General features: G+C 47.4%; 2 protein-coding genes and 2 pseudogenes across 5 annotated transcripts in view; 1 reads left to right on the top strand and 3 right to left on the bottom strand.

Moving 5' to 3' along the window:
- The window catches only part of exo5 (exonuclease 5), a 449,516-nt gene that overhangs the window by 334,840 nt on the left and 95,147 nt on the right, over positions 1–19,529 (top strand). The gene's annotated exons all lie outside the window — the stretch shown is intronic.
- The window catches only part of LOC144501264 (rap1 GTPase-activating protein 2-like), a 361,906-nt gene that overhangs the window by 297,072 nt on the left and 45,305 nt on the right, over positions 1–19,529 (bottom strand). The window lies entirely within an intron of this gene.
- Positions 5,456–5,658, bottom strand: LOC144502199 (U2 spliceosomal RNA; annotated as a pseudogene).
- Positions 5,793–5,999, bottom strand: LOC144502096 (U2 spliceosomal RNA; annotated as a pseudogene).

Raw genomic sequence — 19,529 nt, 5'->3', positions numbered from 1 at the left:
TGAAGGAGGGCTATGACTTCAGTGTTTGACGATTATTGTCATAGATCATAGAATCCCTACAATGCAGAAGAGGCCATTCGGACCATCAAGTCTGCACTGACTCTCTGACCAGATCCTTTCCTCTGCACCACCCCTGTAACCCCACACATTTACCATGGCAAATCCATCTAACCTACATGGCTTGGGTCACTAAGGGGCAATTTAGCACGGCCAATCCACCTAACCTGCACATCTTTAGAGTGTGGGAGGAAAACCCACACAGACACGGGGAGAACGTGCAAACTCCACACAGACAGTCACCTGAGGCCGGAACTGAACCCGGGACCCTGGCGCTGTGAGGCCGCAGTGCTAACCACTGCGTCACCGTGCCGCCCAGTTAAATGGCAATTAATTTATAATGATCCATAAGACTCTGGTACCTGAGTTACTAGTAGCTAACTGCTGTGTTTTATGACCTATCTCGCAATCCAACTCATTATTTTTCGCCCCGAGTGCATAAGTCACACACATCATCATCTCTAACTCTCCCCATTCTCTCCAACTGCACCCCCCCCGCCCCACCATCAACGGCCCCCAAAATACACCTCCCACCCTAACACCGTTTCCTGAAGATGCAAAAGAAAAAATTCTTAGGCCAATTTAGGAAACAAAATATGGAACATTCCTCTCCGAGTTGGAGCAGCAATCTTGCTAAATACAGAAGACACTGGTAGAGACGCTGACTCCATGTGGGAACGCATCCAGCTCCCTCCTGAATATTTTCAGCAAATCTGCACGCACTGCATGTACTGGCAACTAATTAACTCCCCAAGGAATATATTTCTCAGGATCTAAGGTAAAAACAAATCACTGCGGATGCTGGAATCTGAAACAAAAAACCCCCAGAAAATGCTGGAAAATCTCAGCAGGTCTGACGGCATCTGTGGGGGGAGAATAGAGCCAACGTTTCGAGTCTGGATGACCCCAGGTGTCTAGAGTCACATGGAGATCAAGACCAGGTAAGGACGGCAGATTCCCTTCACTAAAGAACATGAGTGAACTGGATGGATTTTTACAACAATTGATGATAGTTTCATAGTCACCATTATGGAGACGAGTTTTCAGATCCAGGTTTTACAAGTGTATTATCGAGTTTAAATTACACCAGATGCACTGGTCTGTTCTGAACCTGCCCTCCTAGAACATTAGCCTGGGCCTCTGCGATACCAGTGCAGTGACATGACCACTATTACACTTGTGGGGGTGGGACGGTGGTAGAGTGGTTAGCATTAGCTGAGTTTCTAGATTAATAGCCCAGCGATAATAGCACTAGGCCCATTGCCTCCCCATAGGAATGCCTGTTTATTTAGATATAAATCCAGTTCTGTATCCGGTTCCGATGGGTAGAATTGGGCAAAGTTTAATAGCACCCACAGGAATCTACAAGTACCCCTTCCCTATCTGCCTGAGGGATGACATATTTAATAGGGGCAAAACATTCTGGCTGGGCGACACAGTGGTCAGCACTGCTGCCTGACAGCGCCAGGAACCCAGGTTCAATTTCAACCTCAGGTCTGCGTGGGTTTCCTCCGGGTGTTCCGGTTTCCTCCCATAGTCCAAAGATGTGTGAGTTAGGCTGATTGGCCATTGCCCTTTAGTGTCAGGGGATTAGCAGAGCCAATATGTGGGATTACGGGGATAGGGCCAGGGTGAAATTCTTGTTGATGCTGGCACAGATGGGCTGAATGGCCTCCTTTTGCACTGTCGGGATTCTATGGTCTCTCCTCATGCCCGCAATTGTTCTATTGAGCTCAAACAGCCTATCAACACGGACAGAATAAAATCCCTGGTTTATTTTTAAGACCTTAATCACATCTCCTTGAGGATTCACACCTTTCCAAAGGTTCCAGCTCACCAACTTTGTCCCAGCCCCGAAAGAGAATAAGGGGCTGATAAGTTTGTTGAGCGCTCCTTGAAGATGTTCTTTTGTGTCAGGAGTTTTTGATCAGATTTCCACTCTGGAAACCCATATACCTCTTTCTGCCATATTAATGTGCAAGCTCTTAACATGGAGGAATGCTTTCTATCCCTTTTGTTTTAATTTTTATTTCATCCAAAAACAAAATTCAAATTGAATCCAATTCATGGTCCCATGAGAGGGACAAACAAGATCCAAGCTGACAAGATGAGGCATTGCCCCCCATCCTGAGCTTGATCTGACACCTCATAGAATCATAGAATCACAGAAACCCTACAGTACAGAAAGAGGCCATTCAGCCCATCGAGTGTGCACCGACCACAATCCCACCCCATATCCCTACATATTGACCCACTAATCCCTCTGACCTATGCATCTCAGGGCACTAAGGGGCAATTTTAGCATGGCCAATTAACCTAACCCGCACATCTTTGGACTGTGGGAGGAAACCGGAGCACCCGGAGGAAATCCACGCAGACACGAGGAGAATGTGCAAACTCCACACAGACAGTGACCCAAGCCGGGAATCGAACCCAGGTTCCTGGAGCTGTGAAGAAGCAGTGCTAACCACTGTGCTACCGTGCCGCCCTAAAGGCCGATAACGCTTTGAAAAATTGCATCAGGTGACACCTCATCGGCTACCCTATTTTTTTTATTCATTCACGGGACAGGGGCATCGCTGGCTGGCCAGCGTTTATTGCCCATCCCTAGTTGCCCTTGGAGGGCAGTTAAGAGTCAGCCACATTGCTGTGGCTCTGGAGTCACATGTAGACCAGACTGGGTAAGGATGGCAGATTTCCCCCCTTAAAGGGCATTGGTGAACCAGATGGGTTTTTCCGACAATAGTCGTCAGTAGATTTTTAATTCCAGATTTTTTTTTTATTGAATTCAAATTCCACCATCTGCCGTGATGGGATTCGAACCCGGGTCCCCAGAACATTAACTGAGTTTCTGGATTAATTGGCTAGCGATAATACCACTAAGCCATCGCCTCCCCTCCACCTTAGCCAGGGAAACCTGCCTGATGACCATGAAGCCATTGGCTATCCAGTGACTGTTCTCTCTCCACAGATGCTGTCAGACCTGCTGAGATTTGCCAGCATTTTCTGTTTTTTGTTTCAGATTCCAGCACCCACAGTGATCTGCTTTAATCTTAGATCCTGCGAAATATATTCATCGGAGAGTTCTTTATCAATTGGCACTTTGCTGCCAATCAAAGTCATTTCTGAAGCGCAGTCATTGCAGCAACGTGGGAAATGCGGCAGCCAGTTGATGCACAGCAAGATCCCACATAGAAGAATCATAGAATCCCTACAGTGCAGAAGGAGGCTATTCAGCCCATCGAGCTTGCACTGACAAAAATCCCACACAGGCCCTATCCCCGCAACCCCACATATTTACCCTGCTAGTCTCCTGACATTAAGGGCAATTTAGCACGGCTAATCCACCTAAACTGCACACCTTTGGACTGTGGGAGGAAACCGGAGCACCCGGAGGAAACTCACCCAGACACAGTGAGAACGTGCAAACCCCACACAGACAGTGACCTGAGGCTAGAATCGAACCCGGGTCCCTGGTGAGGCCGCAGCGCTAACCACTGTGCTACCATCCCACCCATCTGAGAGCTGTTTCAGTCACATTGATTTCGAGGTAAATATTAGCCAGGATATTGATGGAGACCAATACCCTGTTCTTCATCGGAATAGTGGTACGGGATCTTTCAACCTCCCACTAAGACAACAGGTGGGGGGCTCGGTTTAACGTCTCCTCCCAAAGGTGACGATTCCCACACTGCAGGGTGTCAGTCTAGATTGTGTCTCCCTGGACTGCTCCCTGAGCCATGGCCGACTCTGTATCATCACATTGATAAGCCGTTTCATTGTCCACTAATTTACAGTGGGTATCAAGACTCTATTAAGATCGCACACCTTGCACAGACTGATATCACAGACATGAAAAAAAGCACATGAAGAGAAATCCACCAGGTTGAGAATGATTGTCTTAACAATAATTTTATGAACACATGTACGCTCCGTATCGGGTAGATGTGAGTAGCTGCGGGGGGGAGGCAACTCTGTTTAATTAATTCTTTCTTCATACCCATCATTTTCTACAGACCAATTTCAGGAACATTTCACTGGGTGTCAACGGAAATGTAATTCCGACATAAAGGGTAATGTGAACTCACCGGAACTTTTCTGGCCCCTTTTGTCTGGCTGGATACTGCCTGCAGGATCACACTGACTGCCCACTCCCCACCCCCTACCACCAACTCCAATCCCCCCCCTCCCATGCACCCCCCCCCCATGCACCCACACCCCCCCCCCCCCTCCCCCCTCCGCTCCTTTCTCATCCTCACCAGCCACGCTTCTTCAGACATAAAATACCAACCGGGTGCCAAGTAACGCACAGGACAAAACCCGCCTCCGGACCGAGGGAAATTTAGGGGATAAATACCCGGAGTTTTTCCTCTTCTCTCCTCCCAGTGTTGGCCAGGCGCGGTCTTTGCAAATTCGGGAAACGTGAGCAGCTTTGCTCCCTCAGGACCCCAGCCGCAAGCCCCTTCTTTTCCTGCAGCACTGTAATATTTCCCTCTACGTTCGAATCCGTCGACAATTGGTTTGCTGGATCGCCATGGAAACTAATGAGAAAAAAATGAATTCTGGAAGGGCTTGTGCTGCCGCATAATTGAATTTGCTAACACAAATGAAAATACAGGCTGCCGAAGGGATGATGTTCCCACGGTGAGCCGCTCTGCGGTTCAGTAAGACATTAGACGAGCTCCTGTTATATCAGGGGCTGTTCGAGCAGCACTTCAAACACTGTGTAGCTTTATCATCTTCCTCTGTTGTTCCAATGGAAGGATTGCTCGCTCACTCTGAGCAGGTCCAATTAAAGGAGCATTGTCCCCTGCAATTTCTGCTTCCTGCCCTGGCATTTACCCAGCTGAATGTCTGCACACTGAGTGACCATGTCACTGTCAAGTATACAATGTAATTACACACTACATCTTTGCAATTGCAGAAAATATTCAAAATGCTGCTTCCAACATGACAAAGAGGGGAAAATACTCATCAGGGGCGCCTAAACTACTCGGAGGAGCAGAATCATTCAATATTATTTATATACTGAAGCAGTCCATTGTCCAAACGCAGCAAGACCTGGACAATATCCAGGCTTGAGATGACAAGTGGCAAGTAGCATTGGTGTCACAAAAGTGTCAGGCAATGACCATCTCCAACAAGAGAGGAAGCATCTCCCCTTGACATTCAATGGCATTGCCATTGCTGTATCCCCCATTATCAACATCCAGGGGTTACCATTAACCAGACACTTGAACTGGACTGGCTATATAAATTAAAAAAAACATTTTTTTTATACTTTTCCAATTCAATCAAATCAAATCCAATTCAGAGTCTCAACAAGTTGAGACATTTCCGATCCAGGCTGACAAGACAGGGCGAGCGACCATTTACCCTGCCCTGGGCCTGATCTACATGAGCCAAGCTGATTGGAGGAGGGAAAGCAATTCCTCCTCCAAGACTTGATCTCATTTGCATCTTAACCAAAAGGCCGAGATACCGCTTTAAAAAATTGCTTCATATGAAACATATGAAGCTTATAATCTGACCCAATGACCTCAACCAAGTGCAGCATCCGCATAACCACACTTGATCTTAGCCAAAAGGCCGAGAAGCGATATAAATTTTTTTTTTTCATATACTTTTCCAATTCAATCAAATCAAATCCAATTCAGAGTCTCAACAAGTTGAGACATTTCTGATCCAGGCTGACAAGACAGGACGGGAGACCAAAACCACCCTGTCCTGGGCCTGATCTACATGAGCCAAGCTGATTGGAGGAGGGGGAGGTTCCTCCTCCAAGACTTGAGCTCATTTGCATCTTAGCCAAAAGGCCGAGATGCCGCTTTTAAAAATTGCTTCATATGAAACATATGAAGCCTCAGCGTAACCTAATGACCTCAACCAAGTGCAGGCGATCCATACTACACTTGATCTTAGCCAAAAGGCCGAGAAGCGATATAAATACTGTGGCTACAAGAGCAGGTCACAGTCTGGAATCCTGTGGTGAGTAATTCACCTCCTGACTCCCCAAAGCCTGTCCACCATTTACAATGTGATGATGTGGAGATGCCGGCGTTGGACTGGGGTGAACACAGTAAGAGTTTTAACAACACCAGGTTAAAGTCCAACAGGTTTATCTGGTAGCAAATGCCATTAGCTTTCGGAGGGCTGCTCCTTCATCAGATGGAGTGGATATCTGCTCTCAAACAGGGCACAGAGACACAAAATCAAGTTACAGAATATTGGTTAGAATGCAAATCTTTACAGCTGATCAGGTCTTAAAGATACAGACAATGTGAGTGGAGGGAGCATTAAGCACAGGTTAAAGAAATGTGTATTGTCTCCAGACAGGACAGCCAGTGAGATTCTGCAAGTCCAGGCAAGCTGTGGGGGTTACCGATAGTGTGACATGAACCCAAGATCCCAGCTTAGGCCGTCCTCATGTGTGCGGAACTTGGCTATCAGTTTCTACTCAGCGACTCTGCGCTGTCGTGTGTCGTGAAGGCCGCCTTGGAGAACGCTTACCCGAAGATCAGAGGCTGAATGCCCGTGACCGCTGAAGTGCTCCCCCACAGGAAGAGAACAGTCTTGCCTGGTGATTGTCGAGCGGTGTTCATTCATCCATTGTCGTAGCGTCTGCATGGTTGAGATTCATGCAGACTGGTGTTGTTAAAACTCTTTTACAAGGCAGAAATCAGGAATGTGTTGGGATATTTTCCACTTGCCTGGATGGGTGCAGCTCCAACAACACTCAAGAAGCTCGACACCATCCGGGACAAAGCAATGTGCTTCATTGCTGCTCCTTCCATATTCAATCTCTCCACCACCATCGCTCAGTAGCAGCATTGTGTACTATTTACAAGATGCACTATTGCGACTCACCGAGATACCATCAACAGTACCTTCCAAACACACGGCCTCTCCCCCGAGAAGGACAAGGGCAGAAGGAGAAGGACATGGGAACGCCACCACCTGGAGGTTCCCCTCCAAGCCACTCACCATCCTGACTTGGAAATATGTCGCCGTTCCTTCACTGTCGCTGGGTCAAAATCCTGGAACTCCCTCCCTAACAGGGACTGCAGCGATTCAAGAAGGCAGCTCACCACCACCTTCTCAAGGGCAGTTAGGAATGGGCAATAAATGCTGGCTGAATCCTGTGAATAAACATCACAAAGGCACGGTGGTTAGCCTCACAGCGCCAGGGACCCGGGTTCGATTCCTGGCTTGGGTCACTGTCTGTGTGGAGTTTGCACGTTCTCCCTGTGTCTGCGTGGGTTTCCTCCGGGGGCTCCGGTTTCCTCCCATAATCCAAGGATGTGCAGGTTAGATGGATTGGCCATGCTAAATTGCCCCTTAGTGTCAGGAGGACTAGCTAGGGTGAATGTATGGGGTTTAGGGGATAGGGCCAGGGTGGGACTGTTGTCTGTGCAGACTTGATGGGCCGAATGGCCTCCTTCTGCACTGTAGGGATTCTATGTTAAAAAAAATATGAGCTCCACCTGATAATGTAAGTACTAGTCACCAGGGAGCTCGAATTCAATGAGGCCTACAGGGAGGTCAATCAGTGATTCACCATGCAAGTCATAGAATCATAGAATCTACGGCACGGAGACAGGCCCTTCGGCCCAAACTGCTCCATGCCGACCAAAGCGCCCATCTAAGCTAACCCTATTTGCTTGTATTTTGCCCATATGCCTCTTAACCTTTCCTATCCACGTATCTGTCCAAATGCCTTTTAAATGTTGTCAATGTCCCTGCCTCAATCACTTCCTCCGGCAGGTCATTCCACATACGTACCACCCTCTGTGTAAAAAAGTTGCTCCTTGCTTTCCCCTCTTAACTTAAACCTGTGCCCTCCAGTTCTCGATTCCCCAACCCTGGGAAAAAGACTGAGTGCATTCACCCTATCAATGTCTCTCAAGATCTTATACACCTCTAGAAGATCACCCCTCAGTCTCCTACGCTCCAAAGAGAAAAGTCCTAGCCTGTCCAATCTCTCCCTATAACTCAGTCCCTTGAGTCCTGGCAACATCCTTGTGAATCCCGCGTCTGCAGTCTCTCCAGTATATTAACATAATCTGGAGAAACTGCAGTCCTGGGGGTTATCACACCCACCCCACATTCCCGACACCTGCTGAAGAAAGTTGAACATCTAAATGGCCGTGAAACCTTTGGTCTTTACTCCTGGCTTCTTCCAATTTCTTTTAGCCATGATCCAATGGATTCATAGTGTTGCTGCTCGAAAGGTGAAGGGGCCAGGCTCCCAGATAGACATGGAACATCCCACGGCCCTACTCGATGAACTCGGAGGGCGCTCTCCTGAAATACAGACAGAAGACGCTGGACAATCTCAGCAGACCCTGCTGAGATTTTTCATCATTTTCTGTTTTTGTTTCAGACTCCAAACATCCACGGTATTTTGCTTTTATCTGAGAGTTCTCTCGGTTGCCCTGGCCAACGTCCATCCCTCAACCCGAAGCCCCTCCACTGAAACAGACAATTTGTTCATTTACCTCATCGCGGCTTGTGGGATCTTGCTGTGTGCAAACTGGCTGTTGCCCACATTACAGCAGTGGCTGAATTTCAACATTACTTCAACAACCATGCATCCTGAGGATGCAAAAGGTGCTATACCAATGCAAGTCCCTCCTGCCCGATCAGACTCACATTTATTTTCATAGAATCCTTACAGTGCAACCCACTTGGCCCAACAGGTCTACACCGACTCTCTGACAGAGCATCTCACCCAGGCCCTATCCCCGTAACCCCACATATTTACCCCGCTAATCCCCCTAACCTACACATCTTGGGACATTAAGGGGCAATTTAGCATGGCCAATCCACCTAACCTGCACATCTTTGGAGTGTGGGAGGAAACCGGAGCACCCGGAGGAAACCCACGCAGACACGGGGGAGAATGTGCAAACTCCACACAGACAGTGACCCAAGCCGGGAATCGAACCCAGGTCCCTGGCACTGTGAGGCAGCAGTGCTAACCACTGTACCACCGTGCCGCCCCGCATTTCACAATGCTCATTTAATTTGATCTATCAAAACTGAACACAGTTTCGCATCATTAAGCAAAATCTTCATTGGTTTACTTCCCTTTAGATAATAAGGTTGCCACATAGCGAGGGCTTGGTTTACTGCTATAGCAACTGGAAATGGCCCTCCCTTGATTGAACGAGCAATTAAGATGTTCCAGAAAAGATTAGCAAAACATTGAAAATGGGTTTGCCACAGACAGCTGGCAAATTGCTATTAAATTATGGACACAATTTTAATCACGGCTCTTTTGTGAGAGCAGATCACCAGGAAAGCAATTACTGGAAAGAATATCTGTTGGACGTTTGCAAACTGTTGGAATTATTGTGACTTGGTTACATAAATTATGGGCAGGATTTTCCCCTTCCTCCGTGGTATGTATGGCAGCAGCGGGGGTGGCCTGCTATTGATCGGCAGGTGGGATCTTCCGCCCTGTCAATGGCCTTTCCAGTTGCTCCCACCTTTCACCACCCAGGGGGGGTTGGGGGGGGGGGGGGGGCGCCCATGTTGGGGAGAAGGGTGCAGAGTTTGCCATCGGTGAGACTGGAAGATCCCGCCGGCGGGAAGGGCCGGAAAATTTTGGCCTACATGTGAACTCCGCAACGCCTCAAATATGAAAGAGACCCTCAGTGATTTTGCAGAGATTAAGATGTTCGGGACGGGGGGGGGGGGTAAAGGATGCGGGAGGAGAAGAAACAAAGGCAATGCGGTGGCCAGGAAAGGGAGAAACGCAAAGGGCAAGGCAGAAAGACAAACAGGGGCAACAGTGAAAAAGAAGGAAAGAGGCAGAGCTGAGACTCTAAGAAAAAGAGAGATTCGCGGAAAGTAGACCGAAAAACAAAGCGAGGAGGAAACGTTAAGAAATAGGAGCAGGAGGAGGCCATTCGGCCCTTCGAGCCTGCTCCGCCATTCATTATGATCGTGGCTGATCGTCCAACTCAGCAGCCTGATCCTGCTTTCCCCCAAATCAGAAGGTGGGCAGAGGGATAAGAAGACAAGGGATACATTATTTCTAGAAGTACTTCATCTGTTCACAGGATCATCGCTGGCAATTCCCTAATTATCCTTGGGAAAAGTTCATTTATTAGTCACAAGTAAGGCTTATATTAACACTGCAATGAAGTTACTGCGAAAATGCCCTAGTCGCCACACTCCAGCGCCTGTTCAGGTACACTGCGGGAGAATTTAGCATGGTCAATGCACCTAACCAGCACGTCTTTCAGACTGTGGGAGGAGACCGGAGCACCCGGAGGAAACTCACGCAGTCAACGGGAGAACGTGCAGACTCCGCAAAGACAGTGACCCAAGCCAGGAATTGAACCCGGATCCCTGGGGCCGTGAGGCAGCAGTGTTAACCACTGTGCCACCGTGCCGTCTAGGAAGGAGATGGTGGGTGATCTTGTCAACTGAGTGGCCTGTCAGGCCGGTTCATTGGGCAACTAAGAGTCAACAATGTTGTTGTGGGTTTGGAGTCACATATAGGTCAGGCCAATCAACCTATGTACTTACTAAAAGCACATTAGTGAACCAGTGGGTTTTTCTGGCAATGCAATTGCTGCACAGTCACCATTACTTTGCTTGTTCCTCTTCTTGCATCTTGTGGTACACAAGGCAGACTTTCATCTGTTTTCGTAGTGAGCTGTTTCCTGCAACAGGTCGCTAGTCTTTCGCTAGAGGCTTATAGCTTGAGGGGCACCACTCAGCATCAATCATGGCTGAAAATGGACATAGAAACAAGAAGCAGGAGGAGGCCATTCAGCCCTTCGAGCCTGCTCCGCCATTCATTTTGATCATGGCTGATCATCCAACTCAATATCCTAATCTCTCCCCTTCCCCCCCCCCCCACATATCCCTCGATCCCTTTCGCTCCAAGAGCTATATCTAATTTCTTCTTTGGATAGTCAGACGCTTTCTCCCCAGGGTGGAAAAGCCAATTACTAGGGGCATAGGTTTAAGGTGCAAGGTTTAAAGGAGATGTACGAGGCAAGTTTCTTTTATGATGTGGAGATGCCGGCGTTGGACTGGGGTAAACACAGTAAGAAGTTTAACAACACCAGGTTAAAGTCCAACAGGTTTATTTGGTAGCAAAAGCCACACACTTTTGCTACCAAATAAACCTGTTGGACTTTAACGTGGTGTTGTTAAACTTCTTACTAAGTTTCTTTTACACAGAGGGTGGTGGGTGCCTGGAGCTCGCTGCCGGGGGAGGTAGTGGAAGCAGATACGATAGTGACTTTTAAGGGGCATCTGGACAAATACATGAATAGGATGGGAATAGAGGGATACGATCCCCGGAAAGGTAGGGGGTTTTAGTTCAGTCGGGCAGCATGGTTGGTGCAGACTTGGAGGGCCGAAGGGCCTGTTCCTGTGCTGCAATTTTCTTTATTCTTTGAAATCACACAACATTTTGGCCCCAACTACTTTCTGTGGTGGTGAATTCCACACATTCTCCCCTCTGGGTGAAGAAATTTCTCCTCACCAGAGCCCTAAAAGGTTCACCCCTTATCCTCAAACTCTGACCCATAGGTCTGGACTCCCCCACCATTGGGAACATTCTTTCTGAATCCACCCTGTCCAAGAAAATAAGAACATAAGAACTTGGAGCAGGAGTAGGCCATCTGGCCTCTCGAGCCTGCTCTGCCATTCAATAAGATCATGGCTGATCTTTTCATGGACTCGGCTCCACTTACCCGCCCACTCACCATAACCCTTAATTCCTTTACTGTTCAAAATTTTATCTATCCTTGCCTTAAAAACATTCAATGACGTAGCCTCAACTGCTAACTCTGTTAGAATTTTATAAGGAGTCTCTCAGGCCACCTGCCACTGGTGAGTGCAGAAGGATTTTGCGTCGTGACACAGTCAGTCTGTTTGATCGCGTTATGAACGCACCTTCCTTGGCCATCAAGTCCTGGGGTGCGACTCGAACCCAGAGCTCAGAGGCGGGGACGCTACCCAGTGCGCCACAAGACCTCACCATTACTGAATTTAAATTCTTCAGTTATTGTGGTGAGGCGTGAACTCACAAGTCCAGGACATTCGCCTAGGTCTCAGGTTTATGAGTCCAGCCAGGCAACCACGATGCTACCTTCCCAGGTACTGTTCAACATGCAATGTCTGGGAAAGGCAGACAAGATTACGGAGATAGATTGCGTCTCTATAAGCCCCGTGGAGCGATTCCATAAAGCAGGGGGCTATTTTTATATAATTACTGTCGTCACCAGGAATGAGCTTAGTCACTGAATGTACCCTCAGAATCTAATTAGGTTGGAGAATCGGCCAATTACATGGAAGGTATATTGGTTGTTGTGAATGATCAGTGTAAAGGATGCGACTGATTTACTTTCCACATATCCCATTGGGCATTGAATGGTTTGCAGCTTCTAATATCTAAAGTGTTTACCGTTCACGATGCATGAGAAACATTTAAAAAGAAAGCAACCAATTTCCCCTAAGTATCAAGGATCAAAGGATAATGACATTTACTTTCAATTAGACTTACTTCACGGGAGATCAAAGGGCTCTCCACGGTACATAGAGAATTTTCTTTCCAATCATATTAAGTCCCTTTGTGCGACTGAGCACTCGTACCAGGTTACGTGGCCGCAAAAACTAATTACAGAAAGCAGTGTAGTCAGATTATGTAACCCCGCGATAAAGCACCAGGGTAATACGTTGGACAAACAGTATTCACATCGCTTAGGGATGTCAGTTAAGGGTGGACGGATCAGAAAAACTGGGGCTGTTCCCATTAGAGAAGGTTGGGAGGCATGCTGGCACAGTGGGTTAGCACTGCTGCCTCACAGCGCCAGGGACCTGGGTTCAATTCCGGCCTCGGGTCACTGTCTGTGCTGAGTTTGCACCTCCTCCCCGTGTCTGCGTGGGTTTCCTCCGGGTGCTCCGGTTTCCTCCCACTGTCCAAAGATGTACAGGTTTGGTCATGCTCCCTTAGTGTTTCAAGATGTGCAGGTTAGGTTGATTGGCCATGATAAATTTCCCCTTATTGTCAGGGGGATTAGCAGGGGAAATATTTGGGGTTACGGGGATAGGGCAAGGATGGGATTGTTGTCGGTGTAGCCTCGATAGGCCGAATGGCCTCCTTCTGCACTGTAGGGATTCTATGATTCTATAAATTCCAGCGATGGGTAACTGTCTGTGTGGAGTTTGCACGTTCGCCCCATGTCTGCATGGATTTCCTCCGGGTGCTCCCATTTCCTCCCACTATCCAAAGAGCGTAGAATCCCAGAAAGAGGTCATTTAGCCCATCGGGTCTGCACTGCCAACAATCCCACACAGGTCCTCTCCCCATAACTCCATGTATTAACCCCAACTCGAAGGGGCAATCTAGCATAGCCAATCAACCTAACCCAACAGGTTAGGTAGACTGGCCATGCTAAGTTACCCAATTGTGTCAGGGGGATTGGCGGGGTAAATAGATGGTGTTATGGAGATAGGGCCTGGGTGGGATTGTTGTCAGTACAGGCCCAATGCTCCTTCTGCACTGTTGGGATTCTAAGAATTCTAAATTCGAGATAAGATTTGATGCAGGTGTTCAGAACCTCGAAGGGGCTGGACAGGGTAAGTCGGGAGAAACTGTCCTTGTTGGTGGACGGACTGAGAACCTGTGGATACCAATCTATGAATCTAAGTGAAAAGGGCTATGGGGCAATGGCAGGGGGAGTGGGACTGGCTGATTAATTCTTGCAGAAAGTCAACATGGACCAAGAAGCCAATGACCTCCTTCTGTGCTGGATCATTCATCAATGATAATGGAAACCCCACTGATCAAAAATAGGGTAATGTTTTGATGGTAAATGTATGGAACAGGCCGGGCATACCTATGTTCTCATGCCAATTATAATGGAAACAATGTTAACTCAGATTGCCATTTGGTAACGCGGAACTTGAGTATTTCTGAACAACAGAACAACTGTAATGAAAGCATTTTTATCCTGCACTCAGCAAGACAATTCGCAAGAATATTAGTGGTAAAGGGAACAACAATTTACTGCTGCATCAGAAGAGAGTGCTGATCAGCAAGTGGACCCCGATTGGTAGAGGTGTTACCATGGAAAATGCACCAGGAAACAGTTAACTGCCGAACGGTTTGTTCAAATTCAAACCAGGCAGGTCAACTCTGATTGGTCAAGGCATTGCCATGGGGGAATGAACCAGGGAATGGTTGTTCCCCAAGCTTTTGTTTCATTGAAAAAGGACACAATATGTGGACATGCTCCTTCTGTCACAGGGCCTGTATGTCATAGAATCCCTACAGTGCAGGAGGAAGCCAATAGGTCCATCGAGTCTACACCGACTCTCCGAAAGGGCATCTTACCCACCCCCCGACCCTATCCCCGCAACCCCATGCATTTACCCTACTAATCCACCTAACCTACAAATCTTTGGAGTGTGGGAGGAAACCGGAGCACCCGGAGGAAACCCACGCAGACACGGGGAGAATGTGCAGACTCCGCACAGACAGTGACCCGAGGTCGGAATCGAACCCGGGTCCCGGTGCTGTGAGGCAGCAGTGCTAACCACTGTGCCACCGTGGAACAGTTTCTCCCTATCTACTTTGTCCTGCCTCTCACGACTTTGAACACCTCTGTCTAATTCAATGTCTTATTAATAGATTTACTGAAGCAGTCAGTTAGAAAGCTAAATTTCTGCATCTGTGTTTATCAAGCTACCACAGGGAGACGTTGAAAGTGAATAATATAGCTGTGTTTGAGGGGAAGCTAGACAAGCAGGCTAGGCGGCACGGTGGCACAGTGGTGCTGTGTGGCAGCAGTGCTAACCAGGGACCTGGATTCAATTCCCGGCTTGGTTGACTGTGTGGAGTTTGCACGTTCTCCCCGTGTCTGCATGGGGTTTCCTCCGGGTGCTCTGGTTTCCCCCCACAGTCCAAAGATGTGCGAGTTAGGTGGATTGGCTATGCTAAATTGCCCCTTAGTGTCAGGGGACTAGCTAGGGTAAATGCATGGGGTTATGGGGATAGGGCCTGGGTGGGATTGTGGTCGGTGCAGACTCATTGGGCCGAATGGTCTCTTTCTGCACTGTAGGATTCTATGATTCTAAGCATTCGAGGGAGAAAGGAATAGAGGGTTGCAATGATAGATTTAGATGAGGAGAGACAGGAGGAAGCAGTGGCATGGTGGTGTTATCACTGGACTAGTAGTAGACTTGGGTAATGCTCGAGGTTCGAATCCCACCATGGCAAATTTTGAAATTTGAATTCCATTAAAAATATGGAATTAAAAGTCTAATGATGAACATGAAACTATTGTCATAAAAACCCATCTGGTTCACCAAGGGTGGCACAGTGGTTAGCACTGCTGCCTCACGGCGCCAGGGATCCAGGTTCGATTCCCACCTCAGATGACTGTGTGGAGTTTGCTCGTTCTCCCCATGTCTGTGCCACCGTGCCGCCCTGGCCTGTGGCAACTTTACCTTTTCCACCCTATTACCTAATAACATAATTACCTACGTTCCTGGGTAATTCAAAGTATTAGTGCAAGGCTAGAATCTATTCTTTTTGTTTGTAGGGTAGAGGTGTCGGGCTATGGAAGTTTATGGAGTCTATAGTTCCTGTTGCATTCTCCATGGCAACACCATGGCCAGAGTCGACGTGCCAACCAATCAGCACTCTTTTCTTGTGTAGTATAAATTGTTGTGGTAGTTTGAAATTTGGCATTCTTGCATTTGTCCTGCTGAGTTCAAGACAAAAAGTTTCAGCAATGTGTCTCTCTTTTCAGCCAGCAAAAATAAAACTAAATGAGAAGGGGGTCAAGAAGTTTGCAGATGACACAGAAATTGGTTGGGTGGTAAATAATGGAGAGGGGGGCCGTAGACTGCAGGAGGATATCAATGGACTGGACAGGTGGGCAGAGCAGTGGCAAATGGCAGTCAACCCAGAAAATTGTGAGGTAATGCACTCGGGGAGAGCTAACAAGGCAAAAGATTACACTATGAATGATGAGACCCTAGAAAGTACTGAGGATCAGAGGGACCTTGAAGTGCATATCCACAAATCCCTGAAGGTGACAGGGCAGGTAGTCAATGAGCCATATGGGATACTTACCTTTATTGGCCGAGATATAGAATACAAGAGCAGGGAGGTCATGCTGGAACTGTACAAAACGCTGGTTAGGCCACAACTGGAGTACTGCGTGCAGTTCTGGCCACCATCTTACAGGAAGGATGTGATTGCACTGGAGAGGGTACAGAAGAGATTTACCAGGATGCTGCCTCGGCTGGAGGGTCTGAGCTATGAGAAAAGATGGGATAGGCTGTTTTCCTTGGAGCAGTGAAGGTTTAGAGGAGACCTGATAGAGGTGGATAAGATTATGAGGGGCATAGATAGGGTGGATAGGAAGGCACTTTCTCCATTAGTAGAGCGGTCAGTAACCAGGGGGCAGAGATTTAAGGTCAGAGGCAGAAGTCTAAGAGGGGAGATGAGGAGAAACTTTTTCACCCAGAGGGTGCTGGGACTTCTGTAATCCACTGCCTGAAAGGATGGTTGAGTCAGAAACTTCTGTAACATTGAAGAAGTATTCAAATATTCCTTGTGCTGCCATAACTTCTAGGCAAAGCGCTGAAAATGGGATTAGCGTTGTCAGAACTCTAATGACTGGCGTGGATATGATGGGATGATCAGCCTCCTTCTGTCCGTAACCATCTATGAATCTAAGTTTCCTTCAAGTTGTAACCCCACACTCAATTGCAATCCTTCGAATTCACGCAATTATCTTCACAGTTCATCACTTTCTCCATCCAGTACAGTAACTACAATTGCTTTAATTGAAGAGCATAATGAACAGGAACAAGAGTAGACCATATGTGCTCCCCCCGCTCCCCCCACCGCCCCCCCCCCTCCCCCCAACACCCACCTCAAGACTGCTTTACCATTCAGTAAGATTATGACTGCTCTTCTGCCCCCACTCTCCTGCAGACTCCCCATATCTCTTGATTTCTCGAGAGAACAAAAATCTGTTAATCTCAGTCTTAGATATATTCAACGATATGAGCATCCCCATGCCTCTGGTGTAGAGAATTCCAAAGATTCACAACCCTCTAAGTGAGGTAATTTCTCCTCATCTCAGTCCAAAATGATAGATCCTTTATCCTGAGACTGCGCCCTCGGTGTTCTAGATTCCGTTGCCAGGGGAAGACATTCCCTCAGCTTTGACCCTGTCCCGTCCCTTAATATGTTTATGGCCGGAATCTTATCACCATTTAGCATTCATGTCGAGAGGGCTAGAATACAAGAGTAGGGATGTACTTCTGAGGCTGTATAAGGCGCTGGTCAGATTCCATTTGGAATGTTGTGAGCAGTTTTGGGCCCATATCTAAGGAAGGATGTGCTGGCCTTGGAAAGGGTCCAGAGGAGGTTCACAAGAATGATCCCTGGAATGAAGAGCTTGTCGTAAGAGGAACGGTTGAGGAATCTGGGTCTGTACTCATTGGAGTTTAGAAGGATAAGGGGGGGTCTTATTGAAACTTACAGGATACTGCGAGGCCTGGATAGAGTGGACGTGGAGAGGATGTTTCCACTAGTAGGAAACACTAGAACCAGAGGGCACAACCTCAGGCTAAAGGGACGATCCTTTAAAACAGAGATGAGGAGGAATTTCTTCAGCCAGAGAGTGGTGAATCTGTGGAACTCTCTGCCGCAGAAGGCTGTGGAGGCCAGGTCATTGAGTGTCTTTAAGACAGAGATAAATAGGTTCTTGATTAATAAGGGGATCGGGGTTACGGGGAAATGCAAAAGAATGGGGATGAGAAAGAAATCAGCCATGATTGAATGGTGGAGCAGACTCGATGGGCCGAGTGGCCTAACTCTGCTCCTATATCTTATGGTCATATGGTCTTATTCATGTTGGTGGGATTTTCCCATCCCTCTGCAATGAACGGAGGTTTGGCTGGCCACCAAATTCTCCTACTTCGCTGCGGTGAGAACGTGGCATGAACGGCCGGTAAGATCGCGCCCGGTATATTTCGATTAGATCAGCTGTCACTCTTCTGAATCCCTGGAGTACTTGCTCAATTTACACAGCCTCTCGTCAGAGGAGAATCTTTTCAATTCTTGTGATCCTCTGTGCTATTAATGCAAGCCTCCAACGCCAGAATGTCCTCCTTAGTACGAGTGCACTCAAAACTCAGTGAGCATTGACGCTTAGAAAGTTCATGTCTTTTCAAAAATATTCTGTTTTTTCAGTTCTTACTGCCAAGGTGACTAATTTCACAATAGTTTCTGCTATATATTACAAAAAGAAAATCAAGAAGAATTAATATATTTCAAAAAACATAATTGCTACTTAGGTACATTTGGTGACTGTCTGGAACTTACTGTTTGAAAGGGTGGTAAAGGTCGAAACATTCAAAGTATTTATAAAATATTTGGCTGTGCACTTGAAGTGACGTAACCAACAAGGCTATGGACCAAAAACTGGGAAAGGGGGCTTAGGCTGGAAAGTTCTTTCTCAGCTGACACAGATATGATGGGTCGAATGGCCTCCTGTGCCCAAAAGTTTCAAAGATCCATAGAATCTCTACAGTGCAGAAGGAGGCAATTTGGCCCATCGAGTCTGCACCGACTCTCTGAAAGAGCATAGTTTCCAGGCCTACCTCCCCCCACCCTATCCTGTAACCTTGCACATTTATCATGGCCAATCCACCTAACCTGCACATCTTTGGACACTAAGGGACAATATAGCATGGCTAATCCACCTAACCTGCACATCTTTGGACACTAAGGGGCAATTTAGCAATGCCAATCCACCTAATCTGCATACCTTTGGACATTAAGGGGCAATTTAGCATGGTCAATCCACCTAACCCGCACATCTTTGGAGTGTGGCAGGAAACCCATGCAGACACGGGGAGAACGTGCAAACTCCACACAGTCATCTGAGGTGGGAATCGAACCTGGGTCCCTGGCGCCGTGAGGCAGCAGTGCTAACCACTGTGCCATCCATCCGATGTTCTAATAAGTCAGTAAAGTCTGGTCTGGTCACTCACTGTGTCCATTTCTGTGCAGCAGTTAGCAAAATGAGACTAATATTTAGCCCAGTTAAACAAAATATATACCAGTCATCAATAAGCTACCATTTACTCAGTGTGACTCTAAATCTAAGTGCGGTAACCTTTATTAGACGATTAAAGTTCACTGGTTGTTTAACAGGAGATTACATACCAAATCTGGGAGAAGGCAATTTCTTCTTCCTGGTTACCCTGGTGCATGCGGGTTTTATTGAGTGCTTAGTATCGGGAGATCTGTATATTTTTTGCAAATGTGTCGAAATGGCTCTTAAGGGAATTAGGGCAGGAAATTGCCTGTGCTTTTGTCATCAAACAAAAAGCCAGTGTTATAAACTTCTTTACCCAGACAGTGGTTAGAATGTGGAATTTGTTCCTATGAGGAGTAATTGAAATGAACAGCA

Source organism: Mustelus asterias, chromosome 12, assembly GCF_964213995.1.
Source record: "Mustelus asterias chromosome 12, sMusAst1.hap1.1, whole genome shotgun sequence".
NCBI lineage: Eukaryota > Metazoa > Chordata > Chondrichthyes > Carcharhiniformes > Triakidae > Mustelus > Mustelus asterias.
Note: the sequence above shows the minus strand (reverse complement) of the source record. Positions and strands in the feature narration are given on the sequence as shown.